Here is a 19697-nt window from a genome sequence, read left to right on the forward strand (position 1 = left end):
AGTTGAAATTGTGATATGTGTCCGTCTATTGCTATGATTATCGGATTATTTAAAGTAGCTTTGAAATTAGGAATGCATTTTAAATCTTTGGAGAGTTGTATATCCTGAAATGTTAACTATATGGAGATGTTTTTGGAGATCTGACGTTACAAAACAAATTAGACCTAGTTTTTAAATTTAGAACAAGAAGCATACTGTGTCGTAATAATACAACTAAATCACCTCCTGGATGTACAACACCAGGCTTAATCTCAACTGGATTAGTCTCAGGATGTCTTCATCTGTGTGAGCTTCTAAAGCTGCTGCCCTACATAAACTCATGTGGTAAAACTCCTTTCCCCTTTTTCCCTTCTCCTACAGACTAGGCAGCCCTATAAAGACAGGAGAAAAGGCCAAGTTGTGTATAGTTGGTGCTGTTCCGAGGACAAACTTGAATGGAGCTGCTTCTGGTTTGGGGTTTAAAAATAAAATACACTGAACAAGAATGATAATATAAAACATTTTGAAAAATGTTGCTGAAATGTTTTTGCTGTCATTTTTTTTTCCAAAAGTTTTTCTCATTGGCTTGACCTTAAATCTGATTTTATTTTGCACAAATTGTTTAGTTTATGAAGTGTATTAAATTACAATACAGATGTACTTTTTGTGTGAATTCCAAGACTTGCTTATTTAAAATTTCAGTAGTGTTTTAACCCCATGGTTAAAAAAAAGGAAAGCTCAAATCTTATAAACATTAAATATTGTTGAAACCTATATCATCCAAGATTCTTGAAGGAGTTGTTGCAGATGATGATAGCTTTGGTCAGTAAAGATGTCCGGTAGGGGTCAGGATTACAGCTAATTTGAAAAAGGCTCTGACTGAATACACTGTTGCCACATGAAAGTCTTGTGAAGAGAATGCTTAGGATTGTTTGTACTGTGCTTCCCTTTGTGAAGAATCTTTTTTCATAGGGGATTCCAATGAAGTCCCCAGAACAGAAAGGGCCTTCTTTACCTGCTTGTTGAGCAGCAAGTCACTGGCTCTGGAAGCTGCAACTACAGATAATGGCAGAAGAAGAAGAAGACTCTTCACAACAGACTTGTAGAAGATATTTAGCAGCTTACTGCATACACTAAAGGACCTACGCTTCCCCAAGAAGTACAGTTTGTTCTGTTGATGCTTGTGTACAGCTTCACTGTTGCAGCTTCATGTTCTGTTGACCAGATGAAGACCAATAAACTGTAACCCTGGTGTTCTACTGAAGGTGGAAGTAGTGTGAGAGTGTTACAGTGCATAGTCATAGTGCAGCTGCTTTCTGCCAGGCACCCTTTTCCACCAGTAATGTTTCAGAGTAGAGCTACTCTGAGCGGTTGGACTGAAACAGAAGAGGTTCCCATAACAGTTCAGCCTTTCAATCATAAATTAAACTTGTTTCATGTAGGATCGACAATGTTTTGAAAATGGATGTGTTAAAAATTTAATAATAATGATTAACATTGACAAGTTGTGGGCAATCAAACAAACATTACATGGAAACCTTTTAAGAAATAGAGAATAATGTGACACATCAAACACTGAATAACTGCTTCATAAAAAAGAAATCAAAATTATGTTGTCATTTCCAAACAATTTAAACAACTGTGTAATAACACCCATCAAATACTTGGGCAGGAAGATTCTCACATGCACCCTCCATCTGGTGGACACCACATTGTATGTGAATGACCAGAGAAAGCAAAATGGAATGTGTGTCATGTGTGTAGCTTTTCCTTGATGAAAGCAACACAATTCTCAAATCATTCACGTTTGTGTCTGCATTTAATCTTTTCACAGAAACATCATCAGAGGAAAAATGTTAAACAAACACATTGTGATTATAATAATGAAGGCAAGAAAAAGTAATAAAAACATATATGTAATCAAATTGTGGTCAAATGTGTTTATTTATTTAGAAATGTATTTCATTCAATGACTAAAATACACAGTTGATATGAACAAAGAAATTTAATGAAAAGGAGTAAAAGGAAGAAAAATCTTATGTAACCCACCCCTTCTCTCAAAACGTAATTTGACTAAAACATAAGCAACTAAACATTGCCTTATACATACTTATACATACTTATTTAAAGACACAGTGGGCAAAAAGGAAGAAAATATAATCTTGTGTAATGTCACAGCACTCCAATGAGTCAATGTATTTCATTATATCTTATCATCTATAAGATAAAGTTGACAGCAGTAGCTCAACCGATCTACCCCCCAAGATGGTGTCACAGCAAAAAGGGGCAGATGTAGCTCCTTTAAACATACTTGCATCAGCCCTCTGTTCATGCAGAACCCCTGAATGCAATATTTTCAACACTATAATGCACAGTTGCACACTGATAAAAACGACATTTTGTGGTAGTAAAATGTATTAAATCAACTGTGGTAATTCCTACAATAAAATATTATAATCCAGGGAGAACTATGATTTAATAAGTAATAATGTAACGTTTCTGGCACTGGAGCTGCTAATTGCAATCAGCGCACCTGCGATTGTCTCCGCCTCTACCTGCTTATAAGCTCTGCGCAGTGCAGTCTCCAGTGCCAGAACGTCTCGAGCCTTACGGTGAGAACTTCCAGCCATCTTCCTGAGAATCTGTCTGTCTGCCTGTCTGCCTGTCGACCTGTTTTGCCATTGTTTTTTGAGCCAGCCTGAGCCCTTTTGGATTTGTCTGCCTGCCTGAGTCCTGTTCGTCAGCCTCAGAGATTTGGACTGCCCACCTGTGTTTCGGACCCTGCCAGCCTGTAAATTACGGAGATTGCTTGCCCCTTTTTGTCTGTTGTGCTTCTGGATTGGATTTGGATTTGGATTGGATCTGGACCTGGACCCGTTCTTTGGATTCTCCCTTGGATACCTCTGCTGGATAAAACGGATCTCCCCCCTGCCCAAGACCTGGACTGGACCTGGATAAGGAATTGGATAACCCCTTCACGGACTCTGCTGCTTCCTGTAAACCAGACGCTGCTAAACAAGCCGTCATCGTACCCCAGGTTAGTGACGCAGCTCCGAGTAATATTCCCTCTGTGCCCCGTTGGTCACTAACCCACCACTCTGCCTTCAGGAACCGCCAGAGGCTGTGTGCTGCCGCACAAACCAGGGGGGTCCGCGCCGCCACCATCTTTAATAAACTGTTTAAGTTTTACTCACTTGTTTTCGGGTATTCCTTGGGTCCATCCATAATCATTACAAATAATGAACAAAATATATATATTTTATTCATGTAGTCAAACCACTGTATATATTGAGTGAGTGTTATTATATACCAATACGTTGCAAGGGTTTTGTAGGCACTTCCCACCAACCCATTAATAATGGGAAAACCTTGAAATGTCTTCCATTTGGTCCATGCATGATTAACCCAGCAGATGGTTGGAATAGTAGGTGTGAAGCTCCAAGATCTGCCAAATGTAAGTACTTTTCGTTCTGTCCTTCATGTGTGACAACTCATTGGTGGGGTGGGTATTTTCACCACACAGTGGATTATTTTAGTAGTTAAATTGTTTTCTGTTAGATACTGTGTACTATTGCCATAACATTCATAGCTAACTGTTTGCTTGCTTTGAAGACACCAGCTAATAATGCTGACGTTGGAAGTGAGGAGCCGATGGACAAATTCCCCATGATTAGTTTGCTAAGATGGAGCATTTCTGACCTAGTATGTGTTGCATACAACAGATGATTCATTTGGTTCTCATGATTTTAAAGACAGTGACCAGATTTACCAAAACTTGACCACATCCTACTTTTAAAAAAGATAGAAGAGGACCTTGAAGGATGGAAATCGCTAACAATCTCACTTTATTGTATAAGAGCCTCCAATATGGGTAGGGTTGTTTCGATTAAAATTATGGTTTTAGCTAGAATTAATTACTTATTCTCAATAATCCCCAATAAACCACCATTTGACTGGTTTAAATCGCTCAAATCCTCCATCTCTAAATTTTCTTTGGAAAGATAAACCACCCCGTATCAGCTTAAAGATGCTACAGAAGACTAAAGATAAAGGGGGACGAGATCTGCCTAACTACTACTACTACTACTACTTAGCAAATAGGCTACAATATGTAAGAGATCATGTGACCCCAGAGACGGGACTGCATTATCGGTTTCCTTGGAGATTGCAGATGAACGGATTCCGGAGGCCAGAGCCTGACATACTTAGATTGGACGGAACGACTGATTGGATAAACATGTCAGCTGGGACACGTAAGCATTATAGTCCTCTCGCGACCCCAAAAGGGAAAATTGATGGATGGATATATATATATATAAATAAATAAATATATATATATATATATATATATATATATATATATATATATATATATATATATATATATATATATATTGGTATGGCAAGACATGATAAATACAAAATATTTGGAATATACTGTTGTTGTTGTTTTTTATTAAATCAACATAAAACACAGCACAGGATATACTTACACAGTTAGTGTACCAACCCAAAAACCTCCCTCCCTCTCTCCCTCCCCTGACCCCCACTCACACTCATTCACATTCATGCACCCAAAAAGTTGTTTCCATCCATATTAATATTATTGTACCAATATGTATCAATGCAGTCTGCAAGGGATAAAGTCCAGGAAGCACTGTTTGTATATATATATATATATATATATATATATATATATATATATATATATGAATGCTGGAGATAGGCACCAGCAACCCCCCGCGACCCCATGAGGGATTAAGCGGTTTGGAAAATGGATGGATAGATGGATATATATATATATATATATATATATATATATATATATATATATATATATATACTTTGCACTTACAAAGTATGCTATGCACTTACATTTAACTGTGCTTTTTGCAGGTACCGGATCTAAAGCAAGAATAATGTCTTATTAAGGCTGAGAAATCTTTTACTGTGCATTGTTATGCCTTTAAGAACATATATTTTTTGCATGATTTTTCAAAATGTACTTTATTATGCCCTTATTACCAGTTAACTATACACTTGTTAACAGCTAACTATGCTTTTTGAAGCTACCAGATCTAAAGTGAGAACAATGCCTTATTAAGTCTAATAAATCTTCTGTTGAGCATTTATTTATGGCTAATGCTTTTTACAACTTCCACATCTGCGTCGAACAATACATGCATTCAAGGTTGATGGAAAAAAAATTAAAAAATTGCTTAACACAACAAATGTTTTAATGGTAAAGCCCAAAAGGTTTTATTTATTGCTGTGGCTTTCACAGACACAGTTTTGTGAAAAGAAAACAACAATTTTTTTGAATAACCTACAACTGGCTTCTTTTTTTTTTATTAAAGGGACACTTTCTAAATTTGAGTAATGGGGCATATTATGTAAAACATCAACATGGAAAAGTACAATTTTGCAAAGTGAAACATTTTTTATGATACAAAAATAAAAATCACCTAAAACAGGTTTTTGAAAAAAAAGTACACTCTCTTAAATACTATACAAAATATAAAATAAGTGCAACATAAAACTGAGGTAGTTTTTTTTAAATTCCACTGCATATTTTACATTTAAACATTTTAGGAAACACTCTTAAAACATGTGCAATTTGCATCAAAAGGAATTCAAAAGTTCCACTTACACCAATACAGGTGAGAGGTCAGCTGATGAGGCTTAAACAGAGGAAAGCCTCAGGACCGGACGGCATCCCCCCTAGGCTGCTGAGGACCTGTGCTGATGAACTCTGTGAGGTCCGCAGCTACATCTACAACCTGAGCCTCAGCCAGGGGGTGGTCCCCACCTTGTAGAAGACCTCCTGTGTGGTACCGGTTCCCAAAACACCGCACGCCAGGGAACCAGCCCACTTCAGACCAGTCACCCTGACCTCCCACCTGATGAAGACCATGGAGTGCCTCATCCGAGCACACCTGCACACCGTGGTGAGCCCTACCCTGGACCCACTGCAGTTTGATTACCGGCTCAACATCGGAGTTGAGGATGCTGTCATCTACCTGCTGCAGCGGGCGCTCACCCACCTGGATGGGTATCTTTTGTCCTTCTCAGGTTATACTGTCCCTCTGAGGTTCGCCTCAGCTCAGCATAACTGGATAACATCAGATAATTTTGTAACTGATGACGCGTTTAATGTGGCCTTCCTGATATTCTGACGCTTTTCAAAATTTCTCATTAGTTGCATTCCAATTCCAAGTAAAAAGAAATAAAATAAATGAATAGAAAACCCTTAGAAAAAGTAACCATATTTAGTTCCACACAGTTTTGTTCAAAGCCAATGCACCTTTTTTTTTTACATCAATTTAAATCAAAGATCATGTATATCTAAACTTCCTTCACATGGACTGGTTTGTGATTAATCATTATTATTACAAGCAATAAGATCTCAGTAATGTTATATTACTTTAGGGCTAAAAAACAAGTAATAGGATCTGTGCCTAATTTTGTAAAACGGTAAACTCAACAAGGTTTATGTAAAGCTTATTACCAGTTCCAATTTTCTAACAAAGCTGAAATATTTTCGTTCAAGCCATGTTAATCTCTTAAGTGTATCAATTTAATTTGGGTCGGATATTTAAAGTGGAAAAAACAGACTTTGTTATTGAAGTCTCTCTTTTCTATGGAAGCCCATTTCCGCCATTCTGTTAAAAAAAAAAAGTTATCTCATTATAATGAGATAGTATCTCAAAATATATGTCATGCCATTATATGTCTCTCTCTCTCTCTCTCTCTCTCTCTCTCTTACTTTCTCTGACTCTCTCTCGCTTTCCCTCTCTCTCACTTTCTTTGACTCTCTCTCTCTCTCTCTCTCTCTCTCTCTCTTTCATTAATATTAAATTCTAAATAATGTGTGTAACTGCACACCAAGATAAGAAATGTAAAAAAACAAAAAATGTTTTGTCTGCAAATATTTTTTATTGATTTTATCAGTAAGTTCAAGTAACAATCGAAACCAAATGTGCTTGTTTTTGTACAGTGCAGGTTGTTTCAGAAAGACAGAAGACTGGAAGATGTGGAGCAGCTGCATTTTTCTGATCAAACAAAAGGTATAAGTGACTTCTTTGCCATAGTGTGTTTCTCCAGTTCTCTATTGAAAGGCCTCTATCCTCCACACATGGCTTAATTTTCAGTGTTTTTCTTTTTCTACTGCTAAAGATTAGCAGTAAAAATGTATTGTTACTGCCAATAAATACTTTCTTATCTTTTCTGTGAATTTAAAAGGTTTCTCAAGATGTGTCCATTTTAAAAGTAATACCACTGTATATGCACACATTTGTGTAATTACACAAATTAAATAACTGTGATAGTTATTATTAAACAAAAGTTTAATAAGATGCTAGATATTTTTGTCAAATAATTTATTTGTGACATTGAAATAGTTTGAGTTTAGCCTTAGTAAAATCATTTGACAAAAAAACAGTGCTTAAAGACATTATGAATGTCCCGGCCCAGGTTCTTTCTGAGTGGCGTTTGCATGTTCTCTCTGTGCAAACTCTGGGTACTCCGGCTTCCTCCCACAGTCTAAAAACTTGACTGTTAGGTTAATTGGTTTCTCTAAATTCTCTGAGTGTGTGTGCGTGGTTGTTTGTCTGGTCTGTCTCTGTGTTGCCCTTCGACATACTGGTGACCTGTCCAGGGTGACCCCACCTCTCGCCAGGGATGTTAGCTGGAGAGGGACCAGCACCTCCCGATCCCATCAGGGACAAAGGTGGTAGAAAGTGAATGGATGGAGGGATGGCATTATGAATGATTATATTATGATTAGTTTTTCAGGTAAAATTATAATTTTTAGTATGACTTGCTTTACATTTTATTGGAAACATATGATGATGGTCTTGTGTATCTTTTCTTCCAGTGTACAGAATGGATGACCTGACTGATTTCCTGAGACAAAGGCATATTCCAGAGGAAACTATTGAGACCATGCTGAGAGAGAAGGTACCAAATCAGTGTTTCAAAAACTAGTTTTTTAAGCATGTGTCTATTAATGGTATCTAATTTAATTTAAATAATTTGCATGCAATTCTAGTTCCATTTTTGTAGTTTTAAAGAAAATATTTTTATTGTCCTTGTTTAGATCGATACCAACGTCATCCAGCTCATGACAGATGAAGAGCTCAAGAATTATTTGCCATCATATGGAGACCGCATAGCGCTATTAGGATACTGTAAAAGGATGGAAAATGGCCCCCCAAGCAGTCGCAAATCAAAACAGTTTGATCGCCTGAAATCAAAGCTGGGTAAAAGAAAAAATGCTCAGGAAGATGGCTGTGGTATGGAAAAAGAAGAGCTATGTGAAACTGTAAAGAAGAATGCTCTAAAGTCAAAGAGAAAAATAGAAATAGGTTGGCTGCTTTATGATGAAGAAGAACAGGCTTTTAAACAAGTAAGAGCAAGAAGAGGTGGTGGAATAAGGAAGGTTGATGTATCAAAGGATGCTAAAAAAAAGTGAGATAATCCAGATGGCTATTGGCCTCTTCTTTCCAAATGGAAGAAATAGAGAAGGCTCCATAGCAGATTTTGAAATAGATCTAAAAGATTATCAGGAAGTGGCAATTGATGATAAAATCACTGTTGGTCAAATGTTTCATGTTACAAAACTGACTATTCTCAGGTTTTACCTGAACACCCATAAAAAAAGCTAACCAGTCAGTCAGTCAAGATGAAGTTTTGTCTTCACCAGTTTTTCAGTATCAAGACAGTTCTCTGAGTCAGCCCTCTTCTTCTTCCTCCTCATCTGCTCTAAATTTTGCAATGACCAGCCAATCTACAATATCCACAGAAGTAACTTCTGACTTACTATTTGTTGGAAACATAATAAATCATGACAACATTAACTTTTCACTTCTTTCTACAGAGCTTAGGGAGGAGGATTTGGATAGCAGTAACATAGTGTTTCTAGGACCGTTTTCTGACACTGAGCCACAGATTTTGGATGATACTTTGCCAATATCTCCTCAATCCACATCATCTGGAAAGGCAGTGAAGAAGATACTGATAGTTTACAGAGGGCAGGTACTTCCTGAGCTCATAGCACACTTCTGTGATGACGGACTTCTAGATAGAGATTTCAAAATCCAGCTTGTACTGCCAGATGGAACACCTGAGATGGGTTATGATGATGGAGGAGTTGTTAGAGACTGTCTTTCTGAGTTCTGGAAAGAATTCTATGACCAGTGTACTACAGGAAACACTTATAAAGTGCCTTTTCTGAGACATGATTATGGACAGCAGCAGTGGGAGAGTGTAGGCCGAATAATTGTTTTTGGATGGACAAGAGAGAAATATCTTCCTATGAAGATTGCACCTGTCATATTAGAGCAAGCAGCCTTTGGACAGGTAAAAAGTGAGGTGGTGGAGAATTTCCTTAAGTGCATGTCTGAATCTGAGCGCTTTGTGTTTCAGTCATGGCAGTCAGACTTCAGCAGTGTTGACATAGAGGAACTGATAGAAATTCTTGATAACCACAGTTGCAGATGAATGCCCACTGCCAGCAATGTAAACAAAATCCTCCAGGAGCTTGCACACAAAACACTTGTCCAGGAGCCTGCTTACGTTATTGAACAGTGGGCCAAAACACTCAGTGTCACTGGGACAGCCTCCAGGACCTTTCTTCAGTGTATGAAAACTTGCAACCAAATGCAAGAAAAGTTTTGAAGTCCATTGTCTTTCCTGAGGAAATGAATGTCCATCAGAAGGACATTCAACAGTACGTTAGTACGTATATCAAGAACGCTGATTTCCAGCATCTGTCCTTGTTTCTAAGGTTCTGCACAGGTTCAGACCTGTTCCTGGATAAGAAAATTCTTATTGATTTCACAAAGATTCAAGGGTTTCTCAGAAGACCTGTGGCTCACACATGTGGCTGTGTCATTGAGCTGTCAATCTATCATGATAGCTATCCAGATTTCAGGGCTGAAATGAACAAGATTTTGAAGTCTAATGTATGGGTCATGGACATTATTTAGTTTTGAAAGTGGTGGAGGTAGAGGGTGGAGTTCCACAGTTGTGGAATAATAAGAAAGGGGAATTAATTAAAGTAACAAGTTGCCTATCAAGCTCTATTTAGATGTTTTGAGGATTTTCTCACTATTTTCCTTGTCAGAGTTTAAGGTTTTAGAGATAACATTTTACCAGGGTGATGTTACCCTTCCCAAACTTTCTCCAGATGTAATGAAAAGGGATAGACTGCTTGCGATAGGTAAATGCTGGTTTGTGCAGCATAGATGTTGGTTTGTTTAAGGATAAGTTGTCAAAATTCAACAAGGGAGATATTGTACCAGACATGCTCAAGTTCTGCATATCTGTTAACTGTCAGGGGAGCAGTCAAAAATTCTTTCTGAAAAGCCATGATGCCAGAAAACACAATGTAGCTGACTTTTGTTATGCCATAATTAACATGTTAATTGTTAACTGACATTATAAATCAAAAGATGTAAAGCAAAAATGACTGTAGGACATGTTTAGAAGTTCACAGCCAAAATAAACAAAAAGTAAAAAAATAGGAACTGTTTATTGTTATTCTATCTTTTTATGAGACACAACTGTGTTGACAGTTGTACTTGTTACATTGCATTCATATTCATAATAAAATCGTTTTTGCACAATGGATTTCTTTTGTGGAAGGTTATAAAAAGAGTCTTCTTTTTTGTTTTACTGGGCACAACTTGGTAAATCCCTTTATCTTAAGCTTATTAAATGAGTGTACTATTTATACCCAAGGCAAGTTTTTCTTAAGCCCTTGTGATTTATTTTTGGGGATGTCAAAATAATGGATTGTTCTTTGTTGGCAGAATACAAAATAAATACATTCTGAATAAAGTGTAGAGTCTGTTTATTATTTGCTGTTTCACTGTAAATAAATTGAATGTCAAGAGTAAGGACAACAGTTGTACTCTTATCAAATTAATACCAACTGCAAACAATAGCATATTTGTTATCTATTAGTAATAACATAATTAAAACATTGGTTGTACATATAACACTCCTGTCCATTTTTAAGCAGTTTCCCTGAACAAATAAGGCTAAGAAAACGGAGAACCTGCAAATGTTGGTACTATTTAGTACTGTTTTGAATAAGAAGCTAGTATTTTACATCAATACATAAGATTAAATACATTGAAATTAATAGATTGACCTTGACCACAACATTGAAGGAAACTGAAATGTATTAATCTTTTTAAGTAAACCATGTAAACAAATTGTAACTCATTCATGCATTTTAGTTTTACAATCACACAGTGTTTACACAGCACATTTAGACATAATATCTGACCTGTTGGATGTTTTGTGGACCTGGGTAATATAGAGAAACTACTCCCTCAGCCCATCACTGATCATTTGACGGAGTCTTACATAAAGATTAGTAATTTCATAGACATCATCTGTCATTACCAGTCTGTGCTCAGTCATGAGTTCAGTGCATAAGTGAAATACATCGACATCACAGGGAAAATCCTTGAAACGACATTCTTCTATACATATTTTCAGCTTTGTTAGATTAGCAGACGTAAAAAATTTGGTACACCATACAGATTGGGAACACCGTGCATTAATGTGGGACGACCATGAGGTGCCCGAGGAATATTTGTAGATCGTATACGATGGTCATTCCATGCACGGACAACTTGATCCAGCTCCACCTGTTTGATTAAAAAAACGGGGGGGGGGGGGGGAATAAGAAAATATTTGTTAAAAAAAAGTCATGCTTTTTTATTAGTTGGAACTTATTTCAAATTTGTGTGCTGAAAGCAAGAAATAAATTTATATTACCTGTATTGTTTGTAGGAAGCAAAACTGTATCAATGATTTGTCCAGAATGCTGTCAACAAAATAGCCATCGGCTTTAAGCTGGTCGAAATGGTCCATCCAAAATTGGGCACATTCACTTCTTAGTGCACCACCATCGCTCTATCCTTTGATTTCCTGTACTTGGACCGAGAATAACAGATTCAAAACCATTTTCATTCTCGGTGTTGTGCAGAAATCTTTGCATCGCTGCCACACAAGTGTTCTCTGTGCCATGATCCATTCGTATCTTTTGTGGAAATCCATTATACTCCATCACAGCATCAATGAAATAGCCAGCAAAAATGTAAGGGTCACTATTAGTCTTATACGCTTCTAGCCAGATAATTTTCCTCGAAAAGCCATCTATGCATCCATTACTACATATGCCGTAAGGCTTTAATTTGTCGTACCCATGGATGTGCCAGACATAGTTTGGTCCCCGACTGACATATAAGCGTCGTCTCAAGCGATTTTGTGCACGCAGGTCAACCCCGTTTGGATCCAATAGGCGAATCAAAAGATGTACTGTTTCCCTGTCTGTGACTATGCCAGCCATCCAACATTTCTGGTGCATCCATCTGTAGCCGTGCTGTCTCCCAGATCCATGTAGTTGTTGCTCAATAAAAGAGGCCACTTCTGCAACATCTGTCTTATTTTTTCTACGCCAAAGGCGCTTCTTTTGCAGTCTTCTCTCCAGTGTCCGGAGACTGAACTTAACATTATGGGTTTCTTCCAAAATTCGCAAGATTTCAAGATTAGTAAAACCATTTCTGAAGTATTGCTCAATGATATTATCAATATCCATTTCTTCACGTTGAGCATATCTCAAGCTATAGGGCCAATTCAAGTTATCTCATTATTATGAGATACTATCTCATTATTTTGAGATACTATCTAATTATTTTGAGAAACTATTTCATTATAATGAGATGCTATCTCATTACAATGAGATACTATCTCATTATTTTGAGATAATTTTTATTTAATTGAATTGAATTTATTTTTTTAACAGAGTGGCGGAAATGGGCTTCCATATTTTAGCAATTGTGTTTGTTTTTTAAAACAGCTGCAAAATAATCCCCTTACCGTCTCATGAAAGAAAAATTCGGATCTTTGCGCCGACGCCCTAGAGACGCTCCGAGACCAGTAGCCCCTCCACATCCCTTGAAAATCCATTCGGGGTACCAGAGGCCGTATTCAATTCAATTAAATTTTATTTATATAGCGCCAATTCATGAAACATGTCATCTCAAGGTACTTTACAAAGTCAAAATCAATCATATTATACAGATTGGTCAAAAATTTCCTAACCCTAACCCACCGACGCACAACGTCCCGAGTCAAGGTCAGCAGCACTCCATCCCCACTATAAACAGTGTTGGTACTGCACTGCTTCCCCCTCCTGAGACCCCGGATAGTGGACCAGAATCGCTTCGAAGCCGTACGGAAGTCTTTTTCCATGGCCTCTCCAAACTCTTCCCACACCCGAGTTTTTGCCTCGGCGACCAGCCGAGCCGCCTGTCGCTTTGACTGGCAGTACATATCAGCTGTTTCCGGAGTCCCACAGGCCAATAAAGCCCGATAGGTAGTGATGGATCCAGCAACACCGATGTGTCGCCGCATGTGTCGAGCTCATAGAGCAAAACCCGTGTCGATGCGCGTATCGACACGGGAAAGTCACGTGACCGATACAGGAACTGTTTCGAACTGACTGACGCGCCAAACTGTTTCTGTTCCCTCTAAGCTGCAATGTTTTTGGCCCCTACAAATGAACAAGAGATTTTGAGTGTATTTAAAAAATGTAAAAACAAAAAGTCACTTGACATAGATGACTTAGACATGAGATTGGTTCGAGGGGTGGCGGAAGAAATCATCAAACCATTTACACATATTTGCAATCTATCCTTCCAAAATGGACTCTTTCCCAACAGAATGAAAACTGCTAAAGTAATCCCACTCTTCAAATCTGGAAATAAGAATACTTTCACCAACTTTCGTCCGGTTTCACTCTTGCCACAGTTTTCTAAAATCTTAGAAAAATGATTTGATTGTCGGCTTCGCAGTTTCACAGAACAAAACTAATTGTTAACCGAAAGCCAGTATGGGTTCAGACAAAACAGGTCCACATCACTTGCATTAATTGATTTAATTGTAAGCATTACAGATAGCATTGATAAATGTAAATTTGTTTTGGGAATTTTTATTGATTTACAGAAGGCATTTGACACTATTGATTACGGTTTACTATTAAAAAAGCTGGAAAGGTATGGCATCAGAGGGTTGACAGGCGGCAACCGAACGCCGGTTGCCGCCGCAACATGCACCAACAACCATCATAATTCAGTTCAATTCAACTTTATTTCTATAGCGCCAATTCATGAAACATGTCATCTCAAGGCACTTTACACAGTCAAATTCAATCATATTACACAGATTTGGTCAGATTATACAGATTGGTCAAAAATGTCCTATATAAGGAAACCAGTTGATTGCATCAAAGTCCCGACAAGCAGCATTCACTCCTGGAGAAGAATAGAGCTACAGGAAAAGTCATCTGCATTGTCCATGGCTTTGCAGCAATCCCTCATACTGAGCAAGCATAGGGCGACAGTGGAAAGAAAAACCACCCATTAGCGGGAAGGAAAACCTCCAGCAGAACCGGGCTCAGTATGAACTGCCTCGACCGACTGGGGTTACAGAAGACAGAGCAGAGACACAACAAGAGAGACAAAAAAGCACAGAAGCACACATTGATCTAGTAATCTGTTCTACATTAGATGGTAATAGCGGGTGATCTGTCTTCTCTGAATGATGTCACAGTTAACAGAACGTCAGACCAGGTGTACCTACTATGAAGAAAAAAGAGAGAGAGCAAAAAGTTAAAAGCTGAAATGACAGTGTAATGCAATGCAAAACTGCAGACTGGAGAACAGTAGAAATCAGTAGAGTGAGAAAAATAGGCCCTGATGTCCTCCAGTAGCCTAAGCCTATGGCAGCATAACTATAGAGGTAGCTCAGAAAAACATGAGCCACTCTATCTATAGGCTTTTTAAAAAAGGAAAGTTTTAATATTAGTCTCAAACAGTGTTGTATAGTAACGAAGTAAAAATACTTCACCACTGTACTTAAGTATATTTTGGAGTACTTTATACTTTTCTCGAGTATAAAATTGTTTGATTACTTTTACTTTTACTTCACTATGTTTCCATTCTTAATTGCATACTTTTACTCCGATACATTTTCAATGTTTGGTTTAGTTACTCGTTACAAAAAAAGCGTCGGTTTGGTTCAGCCAGCGCCTCCGTTTGAAGCGCTCGGCGTGTCATTTCAAAGTTGCTGTGCGCCAGCGGGGGCGGGGCCTGGCGCTCCAAGCAGCCAATCACTAACGTGCCTGGCCTTTGATTGACAAGGTAGAGACCCCACTTTAACTCTCTGCTTTAACTCTCTGCTCTCATTGGTTGTGCTGTCTTAAATCCCGCCCTCCCTCTTCCTGATTGGCTGTTTTCTATTACGTGTGTGTGCGTGCATATGCGTATGTGCTTGGAGCACGAGATTTCAGTTTTGATTTGAACTTGAGAAATGTAAGTAACCAACGTTACTTATATATATCTCAAAATAGCATTTATTTCTGAAGTATAACACATTTTATCAACAAAAACCTAATCTCCTCTATAAAACTAAATATTCTGTGCCAGGCAGGAGTTCTGAAGACTGCTGGAAAGATGGAAAAACAAAGGCTGTAGGTCATAAAATTTCAGATTCTTAGCCACAGCCGTCTGAAAAAGGTGAGAGTGTCACTTTTACCATTATTTTATTGTTGTTGTTGCTTTCATTTATTTTCGACCATTTGAGGCAGTTCAGGTATGAATAGCAGGTATAATTTATTTTGCATAATATACAGTATAAGAACACTAAATGCCACCTAAACAACTGCTACTCTTGTTTAGACCTTTGTGTAGTTATAATAGTATGATTAGGGTTCCACAAAATAATAGTGTTATTCATTTGACTATTTCTACTTCTAGAATTTGTCCTAATCTGGGTTTTGATTTGGTTTGTTTATTATTTGATCAGCTGTTCCTCTCTTCCACCTCAGGTTTTGTTTCTGTTCTGTCTTGTTTTGTATTCTTCAGCTCATGTACTGTTTTAGTTTATCCAGTCTTCTGATCTCCCTTCTGTGCTCTGTTTAGTCTTAGTTTTATCTTCTGTTTTAGGTTTGTTCTTCATGGTTATTTATGTTCTAGGGTTGATTTAGTGTCTGTTCCTTTCCACGTGTTTTCTGTCAGCTTATTTCCTCCTGCAGCCTCTTCCCTCCCTCTGATTACCTCCACCTGTTTCTGGTTAATTGGCTCACTCTCTCTCCTTTGTTATCCTGCCTTTTTAAGTCTGTCTCCTCTGCTACTTCCCTGCCACTCTTGAAGATGAGGAAGAAAGAGTTGAAATAAAAAAGAAAATAATGATGGAAGACTTTAAAGTTATTTTAAAGTTTAAGGCTGGACAAGATATGATTGGGATAAGTCCTATCAATCTATCAAATGGATTAAAGAAAGTTATTGGAGATGTAGAACTAGCTAAAGTTTTAAGAGATGGGAGCCTGCTTATTATTTGTAAGAATGCTGAGCAAAAGAATAAGGCAGTAAAACTACAAATGGTATGCAAAAAAGAAGTGTTAGAAAGAAAGGTAGTGGTGGAAGAAAGAGGGGTGAAAGGCGGTAATATCAGGGATCCCTGTTGGAGAAAATTTGGAAGAGCTTAAGAAAGTAATGAAAGGAGGAGAGATTATAGGCATCAAAAGATTGCAAGCTTTTAGGAATGGGGAGAAAATGGACAGTACATCTATTCTATTAGATTTCAAAGATAAAATTCTGCCTGATAAGGTGATGGTTGGTTACATGAGTTTTAATGTAAGAGCTTATATTCCACCGCCTCTCAGATACTATAAATGTCAAAGATATGGTCATACTGCGAATGTTTGTAAAGGGAAACAGAGATGTGGTAGATGTGGAGGTGAACACTCTTATGGTGAGTGTGGAAATAACCCAGTTAAATGTTGTAATTGTGGAGGAAATCATACTGCAGCATATGCAGGATGTATGGTTAGGAAAGAAGCAGCTGAAATTCAAAAAGTTAAAATTGATAGGAGAATTACATATGCTGAAGCAGTGAAAGAGGTGAAAAATATTGGAAATGATCCAAAAACAAATTATGGAAAAGAAGAAGGGATAAATAAAAATCAGTGTAATGTCACGTTAGAAAAACTAATTCCTTTTCTTGCATATATCATTAATTGCTCAGAACAAGCAAGAACTAAGACTGAAAAAATAAAAATTATAGTAAAGGCAGCTACAAAGTTTTTTAATGTCAAAGATTTGTCATGGGAAAAAAATCATGATGAACTTAGACATGGGGAAGGATCATCTGAAAATAAGGCTTCTTTAATTGTTGCGTAATTCAAATTCTACAATGGAACGCTCGAAGTTTAATAGCTAATGGACAGGAATTTAAAGGTTTCATAAACAATTTAAATACAAAACCAGACATAATATGTTTTCAAGAAACATGGCTTAAATCATCACTGCAATTTAATATTCATGGTTACTCAGTTTTACGTAAAGATAGAATGAATGGGAATGGAGGAGGATGTGCCATATTTATAAAAGAAAATATTAAATTCATTCAGCTTCAAATAATAACAGACCTAGAACTTATTGCTGTAGAAATTTGGACAAATAATGGAAGTATCAAAATAATAAATTATTATAATCCTTGTAAAAAATTGGAAAAAATAAAATTTGAAACAATCCTAAGACATTGGAGAGGGAAGATAATTTGGTGTGGGGATTTTAATGCACACAGTACTTTATGGGGAGAGCAAGATGATTATAATGGAGGAGTTTTAGAAGAAGTGATTGAAGAAAAATAATTGGTAGTGTTAAATAATGGTGTAGGCACTCGGGTGGATTTGATAAGAGGGAAAGAATCAGTTATTGATCTGACTTTGGTGTCGCAATCTTTTGCGGATAGTTGCAGCTGGAGAGTATGCAAAAAAAGTACAATAGGAAGTGATTATTATCCAATTTTTATTGAGGTAGAAATTGATATAGTGGAAAACCAGGTTAAAAGTGAGGGAAAATGGAGATTTGGGGATGCAAATCGGGGAAAATTTAGAATAATAAATGAGATTAATATGGTAAATATAGATACAAGTAAACCAATAAATGAATTGAATTTAGAAATTAGTAAAAGCATTATTAGCGCAGCAAAAATAGCCATTCCTAGAGGTAATGGTACTAAAAAAAAGAGAATAGTTCCTTGTTGGACATCAGAATGTTCAGTAGCAATTAAAATGCGAAATAAGGCTTTTAAAACTCTTAAAAAAATTATTTGTTTCCAAAATTTAATAAATTACAAAAGGAGACAGGCAGAAGTCAGGAAAATTATAAGAAATGCTAAAAGGGATTATTGGAGGAAATATTGTGAGTCCTTAGGGAAAAATACTGCATTAGATAAGGTTTGGAATACTATAAAAAAAATGTCCGGTAAATCAAGAGAATATTTCTTTCCAGTATTAAAAGACGATGATAAAATTATAGTAGATAGTAAAAGTAAGGCAGAATTATTAGCAAGAGTATTTACAAAGATACATAGCACGGAGAATCTAAATAGTAAAGAAAAAAAAGGACGTGAAATTACATTACAGAATCAAAATGAATTATTGTGTAATGATGAAGATAATGAGGACCTTATTAATATAAATTTCTCTTTAATAGAATTGAATAAAGCGTTGAAAAATTCCAGTAAATCAACTCCTGGGAATGATCAAATTAGTTACAGTATGCTAAGTAATCTTAGTGAATTGAGTAAAAAAATATTATTAGAATTGTATAATAAGGTATTGAAGGATGGAATATTACCTGACAAGTGGAAAGAAGCAATTGTTATACCTATTTGTAAACCTGGTAAAGATCCTCACTCAGCTGAGAGTTACAGGCCAATAGCTTTAACATCATGTATTGGTAAGATTATGGAAAAAATGGTAAATAATAGATTAATTTATTATTTAGAGTTGAAAGAGAAGATTAAATCCTATCAATTTGGTTTTAGAAAAGGTAGAAGTACAATAGATTCTGTATTATGTCTGGAACATGAAATTAGACGGGCTCAGATTAATAAGGAGAGTTTAATAGCAATTTGTTTAGATATAGAAAAAGCTTATGATATGTTATGGAAAGAAGGATTGTTAATTAAAATAAAACAAATGGGGATAAGGGGCAGAATATATAGATGGATTAAATTTTTTTTAACGGAAAGAAATATAAAAGTAAAGGTAGGTGGTGAATTAAGTTTAAGGCATCAAATAGAAAATGGCACTCCCCAAGGTAGTATAATAAGTCCTATGCTATTTATTATAATGATTAATGATATTTTTAATAATATAGATAAATCTTTTGGTGTTTCATTATTTGCAGATGATGGCCTTATTTGGAAGAGGGGAAGAAATATTGAATTTGTAAATAGGAAACTACAAGAAAGTAGTACAAATCTCAAATTATATGAGAATGTTATTGAAAGGATAGATCAAATAAAATATTTAGGATTCTGGTTTGATAAAAAACTTACATGGAAGACTCATGTTAATAAAATAGTTGGTAAAAGTAAAAAAAATCTTAAATATAATGAGGTGTTTAAGAGGAAAAGAATGGGGAGCTGATAGGAAAGCTTTAAAAACAATTTACACTGGTCTAATCAGGTCAGTTTTTGATTATGGGTGTATTTTATATAATTCAGCTTCAAATAGTTTACTAAAAACCATAGATAGAATACAATATAAAGCATTAAGACTTTGTTGTGGAGCGATGAAAAGTACCCCAATTTCAGCTCTACAAGTTGAGATGGGTGAGATGCCG

General features: G+C 36.6%; 1 protein-coding gene and 1 long non-coding RNA gene across 3 annotated transcripts in view; both read left to right on the forward strand.

The window, feature by feature from the left end:
* LOC105923203 overlaps positions 1–3168 on the forward strand; it is a 45726-nt gene extending 42558 nt beyond the window's left edge. For both annotated transcript variants that reach the window (XR_004933075.1, XM_021314601.2), the window contains one exon: positions 361–3168. The gene's annotated coding sequence lies outside the window, so the exon portion shown is untranslated. The remainder of the gene's footprint in view (positions 1–360) is intronic.
* Positions 3169–7626: 4458 nt separating this feature from the next.
* Positions 7627–10787, forward strand: LOC118566500. Its single transcript, XR_004933079.1, has 3 exons — positions 7627–7773; positions 7856–7938; positions 8078–10787. It is a non-coding gene; the product is annotated as an uncharacterized LOC118566500 (long non-coding RNA).
* Positions 10788–19697: the final 8910 nt, after the last annotated feature.

This window comes from Fundulus heteroclitus, chromosome 16, assembly GCF_011125445.2.
Source record: "Fundulus heteroclitus isolate FHET01 chromosome 16, MU-UCD_Fhet_4.1, whole genome shotgun sequence".
NCBI classification, from domain to species: domain Eukaryota; kingdom Metazoa; phylum Chordata; class Actinopteri; order Cyprinodontiformes; family Fundulidae; genus Fundulus; species Fundulus heteroclitus.